The sequence below is a fragment of the Pinus tabuliformis genome, chromosome X (assembly GCF_031772625.1).
Source record: "Pinus tabuliformis cultivar Carrire ecotype Pingquan chromosome X, CPIR1, whole genome shotgun sequence".
Taxonomy (NCBI): domain Eukaryota; kingdom Viridiplantae; phylum Streptophyta; class Pinopsida; order Pinales; family Pinaceae; genus Pinus; species Pinus tabuliformis.
The window spans coordinates 1,299,886,328-1,299,898,859 of NC_142308.1; positions in this window are offsets into that span (position 1 = coordinate 1,299,886,328).

A 12,532-nucleotide genomic window follows, 5' to 3' on the forward strand; every position below is an offset into this window, starting at 1 on the left:
GGTATTGTAAATGTCACCCCCCCATGGTATTTGTTCAACCATGGTATTTTCCCATGGTATTGTGACATCCACCCATGGTATTCATTCACCCATGGAATTTACCCATGGTATTTTAACCGAAAAATACTATAAACAAGAAGTCGCATTTTGTAAAAGGACATTTTGTCTACCACAATGTAGGTTTTATAGTTATTCTCGGTTATAACAAAAAATTCCGTGGTTTTGTTTATTCGGCATTCTCCTCTTTTTCTTCTAGAATTTCAATTTTTCAGATCTTGGGGGCCTCTCTCCCAAAATCCATTTCAATCTTTTAGATCTTGGGGGCCTCCCACATGATCTGAATCAATGAATAATATTTTATTATTTCTCATTAGTCAAGGATAACTTAATATTTTGTTATAAATAGAAGGGTTTTCCATTCATTATTCACCTTTGATTATTTTCATTGTTGCACACCACATTTTTGTTGGGTTTACACAATATAGAGGAGAGATACTCTACACAAGATGAAGACATTTGAGGGTAGCCAAGAACCCATCCCATAGAGGGGGATTGGTGGTATTTATTTTTTTCCCTTCACAGGTGTTATAATAAAACTATTATTTGTATATCTGGTTTCCATTGAATGATTGGAGTTATTACTCCTTCTTTTTGTTGTTTAACTATGATTGTGGCATACATCCGGACTTTGGTAGGTTTTGTTTCTATCAGTTGCTATAGATCTACTATGTTTAGAAGCCATTTATGTGGTTAAGATTGTTTGTCATCCACAATCTTAAGTGGGTTATTTTCGTACATCTTTGAGAATAAAACACTACAATAGGTATCTTGGTCCTGTGGCTCCTGTTCGAACTCCATGTCCATTGCTTCCACCATTTTTTTATTATGCTAAGAAAGTTCCCAAACCTGCACCTACTCACCTTCTTCTTCATCTGTTGGTTTCTATGATTCCTCAACCTATATAGGAGCAATTTTCTTTGCGATTCCACCTTTCCTTTCTTCCTATTCCTGTATTTTCTTCTCTTCCCTCCCTCTCCTTCTTAGCTTTTTCTCTTCTTTCAACTTCTTCTCTATTTCCTATAACTTCCTCTCTGCATCCTCCAACTTTTGCTTCTCTCTCTTCCTCCTCTCTAGTCTCCTTATACGATGTTGCCTCTTCACCTCTATTTCCAAGGATACTCTCTCAACAAGAGGATCTTGTCTGAACTTGTAGCTTTGCTTAGCATTTAGGTTCTCGGCAATCTTCCTCTTGCCCTTGTCCTATGCTAATTTGCTTCTCACTATTTTTGTTGCTGCTTCTTGTGGTGGTGCTGCTTGTAGAGCAACTTTCCATTCTATATCCATGCTGACCAGTTCATTGGGATTAGAGGAATTGTAACAATACCTCTTAGGGTCCTCCTTTGCCCAATGACATGCCTCGTGGATCCATGGATAGTACATCTTTGCATAGTGGTTCTTGAATATGTAGTAGGGATAATATGGATCGAAATCCTTGGTGCATAACTCAAATTTATCTAAGTCATTGACGTCAACATCTGCATCCTTCAAGCTCTCGATCTCATACAATCCAATCCGCAAAGGAAGAGTAGGCCATAGTGCCTTCTTCATCCTATGCAGTCCTGCTAATAAATATGTGAATATGTGATATGAAACCTCTTGCATGACCAAATTATCTGTGGAAAACCTTGGTAGTACATGCAAAGGCTTCTCTCTACCAAACATCTGATGAAGGTGCCACCGGGTGAGGCATACCAATCTGCAATGTTAAGAAATTCTTGCATCGCTTCTTATGACATTCAAGGTGGATCTTGCTCAAAGATAATGTTTTAAACTGGGGTGATGAAACGGTTAAATAGCCTTGCCATGACTCCTTGGTAACTACACTCAGAAAGCAACTTGCAATAACTGTTCACAATATTCTTTGATGGTGTCCATGTCCAACCCATGCCAGGAAACTGATGGTGGGCACATATTTCATCAAGCAGGTACACAGACATATAGAATCTCACTTGTTCATGCTTATATGGATTATGGTCATTATTCACATGAACTTTTAGCTGAAGAGCCAACATATTCGACCAGTTGAATGGCCTTCCTTCAGTTTCCAACTGATTCAACACAACCACTCACTTCAGCGGAAAGCTCTCCGTGCTCTCTTGACCGCACAAGTGGCATGCAAATATGGTCAAGAGTTGGCAGTGATTTCTGAGTGATTTAGTCTTGTAGACCTAATTGGGTGTTGACCTGAACTTTGATGGTGCTTTTACCCAATGCTTCATGACGTCTCTAGTGTTCGCATTGTTGTTGGGGGTATAGAAGAGTGCATCCATGCGGGTCAACGACTATGGTAAGTGATACGTTTGATGATAGTTTTCTATCCTAAAGGTAGCAAGCTGTGTTCCACTAGTTCTACTCAATGTCATCTTCTCGAGATCGATATGTGAGACAATCTAGTGAATGATGTCCACACATGAAAAGGCGAGGTATTTGCATGCAACCTTATACAAGCTTGACTTGTGGATGTTAACATAGACTTGTCGATCTTCCAGATCTTCATTGAAGCTACCTGCAAAGATGTCCTTAATTTCCTACCATTTTATCTTCATGTCCTTATCTATGAACAATTGTGTGTTTGCGTAGACTAGAAAGTTCATTGACACCTGTTCGACGATATACTCTGATCCAGCTCTCTCGGAAGCCATATTACCTATACTGCTAAAAAGTTTCTCAAAAGCTTATGTATCTGGAGACAAAGAGGACACTTACGTCATGAAAATGTTAGCTTGAAATTGAAAAGCACTTCAAGGGAAGATAATGCAACAAACTTGGCAACTACTGGGCAAGATTGCGCAATTCTGTGTTTGAGAGGTGAGGGACTGTCAACTGGGCTTGTGCATTGCATAGTCCCATCTTCTAGTGAGAGGTGATGATGACTAGAACTATGCAATTCATAGTCTAGTGTGGCTTGCTGATGACTACAACTACACAATGTACAGTTCAGTTTGGCTTTGATGCTGGCTTGAAATGCGCATTGCACAATCCCACTGGGAAAGACTCCAGGGACTGTCTCCTGGAATTACATAGTGTGCAGTTGGAGCCATTCACTGACAACCTTTGCACAATTCCTGGAGCCAAGGCCTTGAGAGCCATAAATGCGCAGTGCATGTTGGGAAGAGCTAGATATGGGTCAAGGAAGCCCAGATCTTCCCAAGGACAACATGAAAATGAGAAAATATGACTGTGTGAGCGATGGATGGTGCAGGTCTGAGTGAATGATGATACGTGAAATCAAAACAAATGCAAGAATTAGTTAAAGAGAAGAAAAACAAATCTTGTGGAGAGATTCACCCCAACACCGACCATTAGTGAAAAAACACTTCAAAATCAAGCAATGAAGAAATAAAAAAACACTTCTACAAGCTAAAAAAATCAAAATGCTAGTGTTTGTTCAATAAAACAGGAAAAGCAAAACTTTCACAAGCCAAGGAAACAAAAGTGTCAAAAAAGCAGCAAAAGACTAGAAAAGCAAGAATTAATGGAAAAAGTTGTGCCCACTATGCCGAAGGTTCCTAGATCACCTTAGGAATGCCAGAGCTCCAAGATCGAATGTGAAAATGAACTCTGGTGGTGTCCATTAATTATATTTGATCGATTTAGGGTTTATGACACGAAGGCCAAAAATCTAGGAAAAAGTGACACATGGCAAGATTTCTAAAATTAACTCAATTGTAACTCCAACTGCTAAAAATAGATCCTTATTTTTTAGGGTTTTTTTGTTTTCTTTTTTATTTTTGATTTTTTGATAAAGGGTTCCATGCATGAATGGATAAGTTACGGAGTTTTGGGGAGAACTAGGCAACTCACAGGCACATGAATCGGGAAACTGCTAAGGAAATTCTTCTCTATGATTCTTGTACGGAGTGGCTCTGGCTGGCTCTCATGCTTTGTGAAATTTTCCAGCTGGAGACAAGATAATAGCTGGATCTATGCAATTCTGGAGTCGAAGCTCACTTTTGGGTTGAACTACGCATTTCCTAAGAGTAAGGGTGGTTTCCCTTAAGGATTGCATAGATCATCAAGGTAATGGTAGAACAAGAATGTAACCAAGTTAGAGGAAGTAAGCTTGTGGTTAGACAACAAAGCAAGTAAGAAAACACAAGCTGTAAAGTGAACGATAAAACTCAAATGAAAGCACAAGTACTTGGGAAGTGTAATATAAGCTGCTAGGAATTTAGTCGAAAGGCTCTAAAATGAAATGAAGGAAGATTTTTGGAGGGTGGTTGTAGTTGCTACAACATTGGTGACACACTGGTAGAGATCCAACACTCTGTATGGAACTTGTATCGTGTAAAGAGAGTCTAACTCTTCCAAAATTATTGTTCAATTATTTGATCATCATGAATGCTTTAGTAGCTTGAGTTAAAGATATAGTCCCTGCCATTCTCTTGATCGATTAGCACGCATACCAAGCCAATTCAATTGAATTGTTTTGATTGGGATGAGGGATATATTAATTCATAAGTGATATAAATTTTTAGAGTTTAAGTTTCATCTATGGTGTTTCTTCACTGCCAGTAGTCCCGGACAGCGCCCCAGTAGAGTCACTTTAGGAACACAAGCATTTCTCTGCTGTCAGCGAGCCTGGATAGTACCCCAACAAAGTCACTTTAGGAACACAAACATTTCTCTGTTATCAGTGAGCCTGGATAGTACCCCAACATAGTTACTTGCTTCACCTCCTTTCGCAGGAAGCCTTTCTCTTCATTTGACTTTATTTTATTTTTCATTTTTCATTTTCAAAGAATTGTGCATAGGCACTTATTTATTTCATGAGGCAGAAGAGGGATCCTGACTTATTGAGAGTAGAAGAGGTTGTCCCTTCAGAGAAGCATGTTTTATATACCTCTAACATAATTTTTAAGGTTTTGCCCCTCACCTTACTCTACTTTACTAAGTTGACAAGGGTAATCGAATATAGTAAAGCAATTAGAGTGTGACTTCACCAAGACTCACTCTGAAAGGAACATATTTTCCATCAGGGTATAATCGACTGAAAGAAAGAAAGATATTCACAAAGAGAGGGAATAAATAGATTGCCAAATGTTTATAGTTGTACAAACCCTCTTGTATTTTACCCTGGTTGTCTCAAGAAGACAAACACAGTTTCATGGGAAATCTAGTCCTACGGGTGCATAACAAACAAACAAGAAAAATAAATTAGTAAAATGAAAGAAAAAACAAGAAAGAAAAAGAAAAACAAGAAACAAAAAGAAAACAAGAAACAAAACAATACTCATACTCCTAAGCTAAACCATACATTTGCCTACTCACGTGAAGTGATATTTCTGATGCAGCCACCGACGCATTGGTTGGCCCATGTAGGTGAAGGCATGGTTGACAAGAAAGATATTTAGGCAAACCAACAAGCAAGAAATATAAAGAAATGAAAACCAACACGCTCAAAGTTTGAATGCGTCCACAAAAACGAAAGGAGTAAAATCACATGACAGTCACTCTATAGATGTACCATGGTGTTGTATCACACTGTGCGCAAACGACAAGCATGCATACTCATTCGATCTTGAGAAATGAGCAAACATACAAAAAGAAGAAAATTTTCATTTCCCAACATGACTTGCTACGTATGACTCCTCCAATGCATGAGCGATAGGATCGTGTGATTCTAGCAGAGGATGTGAAAATTGTAGATCAAATTGATTTTTAATGCAAACAAGAGAGTGATGAGGAGCATGGGGAAATTCAATAGATTTCTAATCGGAAGTGGAACTAACCTCAGGGTTGCGAGAACTTGACATAACTATAAGCTTGGGTTGAAGTGCCTTGACAACTTGAGGGGTTTACACTTCATCAAAAGATGTATCATCAAAGACCAATGGCTTAGAAAAATCAATATCAAGTGAATCAGAATCATAATTAAATGAATGAGTAAAAATATCATGATATCCATGATCAAAAAATTCAAGATGTGCATTGACATCCTTATGATCTAATGAATCATACAGAGGGGTCGATGAGAAACATAAATTTTCACCCTTTGAATTTTCTAAAATGAAAGATGATAGATTGGGTGGATTTGGAAATAAATATTTTTCCTCTTCACAATCAAATGACAGACTGACATCCTGTATGTCCTGTGAATGATCGGCATTAGAAACATTTGAGTATGACTTTTCATAAGAAAAGTAAAAAATGGCATAATCACAAAAGCTATTAGGATATAGTGGAGGAGGTGCGGATGGGAGGAAGTCATCCTTCATTGTTGGTTCTTCTTCAGATTCCCACAACTACTCTGTTGTAGCAGCTACAACCACCCTCCAAAATTTTTCCTTAGCTTCGTTTTGGAGCCTCCCTACCAACCTTCACAACAACATGTCTTGCTTCATCAAGTACACAAGCTCCAGTGATTTTCTTGCTGAAAGATATCCTGTAGATCAAGCCTTGATGCATTCCCCTCACAAGTTGTTCATTTGAACTTGTTCCACTAGCAGGCCGAGCAACTCCTTCAAGAATTTGCACAAATCTTGAGGGAAACCAACCTTCCCTCTAGAAATTGCGCAATCCTGATTGGTAGCCTACTCGGCCCCAGAATTGTGCAATTCTTTGAGCAAGATTCACCTAGAAAATTGTGCAATCCTTCTCAGCTGGGCTTAGCCAAGAATTTGCACAAATCTGGGCAAAAATCAGCGGCTCTGCCCATAAATTGTGCAAATCTTCTGAGAATCCAGCCCAGCTCCCAAACAAAAATGCACATTTTCTCCCAGCAGTTGAGCAGCCTCTTGCATGTGTAGCTGAGTTGACCGATTCCCTTTGGGACTGAGAAAAGCAGACTTGCATGCATGGGCTTCTTCTACCAAGGTAACATGCAAAGGAATCCCCTGTTTCAGGGACCTAATTTTGGAAATTGGAGGTTACATGCAATGATCATTTCAGAAACCTCTCCCCAAGTGTCGCTTTCCTTAGATTTGTGGCATGCACGTCACAACCTTTATTTTATCAGAACTCATCAACCGGATGCTGAAGAGCTCATTTCTCACATCAACCTTGCATATTTGACATCACACATCACATCTAGGAGTTGTCGGCACATTCAGCTTAGCTATTTTGTTGTAAGCCCACTTTCCATGTCTTGTGTTGCATTTCTAGCACTTTTTTTGTTTTGCTTCATATGAATGCTGTCTTCTTGATTTTAGTGAGCATTTTCTATCATTTTGATACATACTAGGTTGTACTAGCATAGTTTTATTTTTCGTTGATATCTCATTGTTGTCACATGCATGAAACTATTTTTCATGAACGATCACCGATTTGTCTACTCGACTCACCCACATGCATGTTGTTCTGTTTTCTGAATCTGTCATTCACCATTTTCATGCATGATCGTTCACTTATGCTTACACTAAGTATCGCCATGCATTTGCATTCACATTCACTTCTAGTTTCCCGTCAGCGAGTTTGGGCAACCTTGGCCCGAACTCTACCTCACCAAGATAACATTGTGAAAGCTATGTCTTCCTCTCAGGATATGTGAATTTCTGCCCACTGACTCTCCTCGAGTCTTGCATTGCATAATTTTTAGGGATAATGACTGCTGGCCTAGAAAATTGCACAATGCAGTCACTGAGCCTACAACCATTGCGAACTGAGATTGTGCATTGCACAATTTCAGTAGTCAGCAACCAAACTAGAATATGCATTACGTAGTTCCAGTAGTCAGTTAGTCTCTGAGTAGCCCAAACTGTGCTTCGCGAAGTCTTGGCAATCAGTATCCCAACTTCCTAGAAGAATTGCGCAACCTTCATCATCAATCACACAGGTATGTTGCAAGTTAGTTCTGAAGCTCATTTTGGTTTTCGACTAACACATTTCTTGCCATGAGTGTTGCCATGTCTCCAGGTATTGCAGGTGTTCATCTTCCTCTCAAGAGTACAAGTACAATGGTTTCTAGGAGAGCAGAGACAAAGACATCATTCAGAGCACACTTGGGGATGCAGTCGATCAAGTGTATATGAAATTTCCTACCCAAGAAGACATCAAGTTGTGCGTAGACAAGGACATCAAGATATGACGACAACAACATCACAACGAGTAGCATCATCAACATCAGATGAAGGAAACATACCAGATGCATCGAACGTGAGAGGAAGGTTGTTGACAACATAGAGGCAGGACAAAGTTTCAAGCTCAAGCAGATCCATTGATCATGAAAGCAACTTTGGAAACTCAGGCTATGAGGTGATGACGTGACATGAAGATCATGTGAGGATAGAGAGTGGAACAAAGAAGGAGTTGCATGTGTTGAAGCAGCAACTTAAGGAAGAACATGAGCTACACAGACAAGTGAATGAGTTGAAGCAGGAATAGGAAAAACAGGGGGTGCAACATGCACTTACAGATGAAACTGCGCTTGTACATGTTCTAGATCCATCCCAGCAGCTGGCATGGAGCAGACATGGTGAGAAGTGTTGTTGATCGCATGCAAGGGATTTAAAAAAATACATTTCATTGTGTGCACACATGCAATCCAACCCATTCAACACACTCACCAAGGTGAAGACAAGAAGCAAGTCCAACTAGAGCTGAACATGTAGTTAATAGTTGATGCACATGACCACCAGCACACACTGGAAGATCAACATGAACACTATGCATCAGTGTGTTTCTGGTTCAGCCGCACCCAAGAAGAGCATGTGCATGTTATTAGAGGAGTTGGATGGAGGAGCCACACCAATGCACTAGATGCAATAGAGGCAAGATGTCACCATGGAGTGGATGCACACCATCACAGACAACCAAGCTTGGCATCAGCTCACCACCTTCACCATCACAAGCATGTCAAAGAGTTGGTATCACCACAATGGACCGAGTGTCAGTGATGTCTTGCATGGTTTTCTCAAGCCATTTTGTCTCACATGAGCACATGTGCATTTTAATGTAACTTCTTGTCAAGTGGAAGTTCAAGTGTCAATAGTTGGATGTAATAGTCATAGAGTAGATGAAGAGTCATGAGGGTAGATGAACTATCACAAAGGGGAATGTAAAGGGTCACCCCACCCTTTGCTATAATTATAACCTCATAACTCATTGTAAAGGAATTTTGGTTAGCCAAGCTTCGATAGGAGTATCTTAGAGAAAGCTTGGAGAGTATTATAATGAGCCTTGGCTTCTCCACTGCGTAGAGCTAGTACATCTCTTTGGAGGAGTATGCAGTTGTGGTTGTAAGGTTCCACTATCAGAACTAGTGGTTGGACATGGATGTATTGTATGACTGTAACTTACACTTCTTAATATAACAGAGCCAGCACATTTAATTCATATGTTGTATTGTATTCTATGCCATCTGGTTTACTCTAAATGATATATGTATTTGTTTTCTTACAGATGCATGTATGGACTATTCTGTATAAGTATGTATGAATCTTTCTAAAATGTGTTGTTTGTTTAACGATCGCTTTGGATTGCTCGCTAACTTGCTTTCTAGCTTATGATCCATCTTCATTGGTGTGTTTTCCTCCAAGCCATGTACTATTACAGGTTTCCAAGGGGCGCACTCACATCACCCTCAGTGTGCTAGAACCTCTCATGCACATTCCTTGGCTTACTGCAGCTATCACACCCTTGCTACCAACAGAGTTATCTTACTTTTCTCTATGTGAAATTGCGGTCAAGGGACTACTGTACGACCCACTGTTGGGACTCCTACACAAAATGGTATGAGGTCTAATTGGGACTTCTTAATAGGGAGATCCCCTTACATGTTGGGGGTCTAGCACCGTCAACATTTTGGCGCTAGAAGGAGGGACAGATGAAAATATGAGTCCTCACATCTATTTTGAATCTCTACATATCTATCATGACTAACTACCAAGTTTGTCTTCTGGAGTGCATGTCTTATGGAAACGACTTCATTATCTTGTTAAAGCTCTCGGATCACTTGTCTCACAAAACATATGAATGTGGAGGCCATGTAGCCTTGGTTAGGCACATGGTTAGAATTGTAGGCTCATGTGAAAGACATGGATTCTTTGAAGAATACATGATTTGAGCATTATTCACATACACGCATCGAGGGCACACAATGCACTGGTGTGCCATGCTGCCCGGAAAATCTATTCATTCTCTTGCTCGTCTGGTCACAAAGATAGATCGTGCTTTTAATCATTTTTACTGTAAAGCACTCAACAAAGAAATTTTGAAATTACGGAAAGCACCCAATGAATCCGTTGAAGAGTTTTACACACAGTATTGTAATATTGCATACGATTCCCCCAAGATGATATTGATTGGGAATTTCTTGATGGAAGATTTGAGTATCTTCTTCACATATCCAAACCTTGCTCAACACACTTGGGTGATGGAGCTGTGCAATTATAGGCAGGCATAGTTGTTATCACAAGTGACTGTCTGCCTTCACCTCATCAAACAATTCCACCACCATGGATTGATGTCGGAGATCATGCACATACCTCTGTTGAACTATCACATCCTCCCATCCCACCTGGTCTTGATATCTCTACATATTTGGCTTGCAAACTTGTTGTTTATCACATGGATTCGTTCCCTCGACCTCTGTCCTCGTGTTTTTTTTATCCTCTGGATTGTACTGTCTTGTGTTCTCCCATTCCAGACTGCTCACCTGCTGTGAACGAGGATCAAGTTGGTGACGGAGTTCATGTTATGCGACCAACCTGCGCCATCATTCATGATGAGTGTGTGCAGGAATATAAAGAATAACCCACGGTGAAGGATGACTCCCTTCCAGCCACACCTCATCTGCTTAATCTTGACATCACTTGTGATTCTGCCATTACTGTTTTCCCCTGTGAAAACCCATTTCTGGATGTTTCTACTTCCGATCATTCACCGGACACGTCGGATGTCAGTCTGTCATTATAGTGTGTAGAGGACACATCCTCAGAAAATCTATCTAATCTATCATCTATCTTTTCTAAAAACACAGAGGATGAACATATTTTCTTCTCATCTACCCCTCTACCCGATTCATCAAATCATGAGGATGTCGACAAACATCTTGAATTTTCTGATCTTGGTTGTCGTGATCTATTCACTTCCTCATATTATCATAATGTTGATTCAATCATTTTTAATCTATCTAAGACACTGGTCTACGATGACCTATCTGTCAACGAAGTCGAAACCCCATAGACTGTTGAGGAACTTCAGCCCGAGCTGATTTTTATGTTAGGTCCTCGCTGTCCTGAGTTGGTTCCACTTCTGGTCAGGAAATTGCTGAAACACTCAAGGCTCCTCATCACTCTTTGCTTTTCATTGAAGATCCAACCAAACAACCAGATTTCGATTCCTCCACTCTAAATACACGATCCCATGGCTCATGCATTGGAGGAATATTACACAGAAAGCACACATGCACAACATAAGTGGTCTACCTTTCTCATGTTTGCTTGCATGTCACAGTCAAGAGAATGCATACACTCAACATCTGCACACAGTGTAGAACTGGACCATGGCAGCTCCACAGAGTGCATGTCATGCACTTTCACTCATCTTTGTTTTGTGGTCACTTGTAAACTTGAAGTGTGTTTGTCTTCACTGCTACATCTTTCTTGTTTTTTGGTTTGGACAATTGTTTTGTTCGCAAACCATGCCTTCACCAACATGGTTCTTCCAATGTGCCAATGGCTGCATTGGAAGTATCATTTCATGTGAGATGACCCATGCACTGTCAGCTTAGGAGTATGAGTAATGTTTGCTTTTTTGTTGTTTGCTTGCATGCTTGTTTTCGTACTTTGTTTGTTTGTTTGTTTGTCTGCTTTCTTGTTTGCTTGCTTTTCTTTCACTTTTCTTCTGCTCTTGCTTTTCTTTGTTGTTTGTTAGTTCACTTGTTTAGTTCATGGGATATTTTTGCATGAAACCATGTATGACTCTTGAAACAAGTCGATAAAATACAAGAAGCCTTGTGAAACTATTACTACTTGGTTATTTGTCATCCTACCTCTGTATGAAGAACTTGTTACTTTTAGTCCATGATACATCGATGGAAAATACCTACTGTTCGAAGTGAACCTTGGTGAAAACGCAACGCTTGTGTGCTAACTAGTATCACCTACTCTAGTTGGTTGTTTTTGGGTTAACCCTTGTTAGCTTAGTCAAGTAGAGTAAGGTGATGGGGGAAACCTTAATAGGCACATCAGGGGTATAATAAACTACTTCTCTATAGGAACAACCTCTTCTTCTCTTAATAAGTCAGGATCCCTCTTCCACCTATAAAATGAATAAGTGCTATGCACAGTTACGAAGATGAAAAATGAAAAAATCGAAAAGAGAAAAAAGTTTGAAAAAAATGAAAAATGAATAAGGTGAAAGAAGAGAAAGGCTTCCTATGTAGACAGGTGATGCAAGTAACTCCACTGGGGTACTGATCAGGCTTGCTGGTAGCAGAGCCATGCTTGTGTTCCTATGTGACTCCATAGAGGTAATTTCCAGGCTTGCTGGCAGTAGAGCAATACCAGAGATGAAACTAAGACTCTAACAG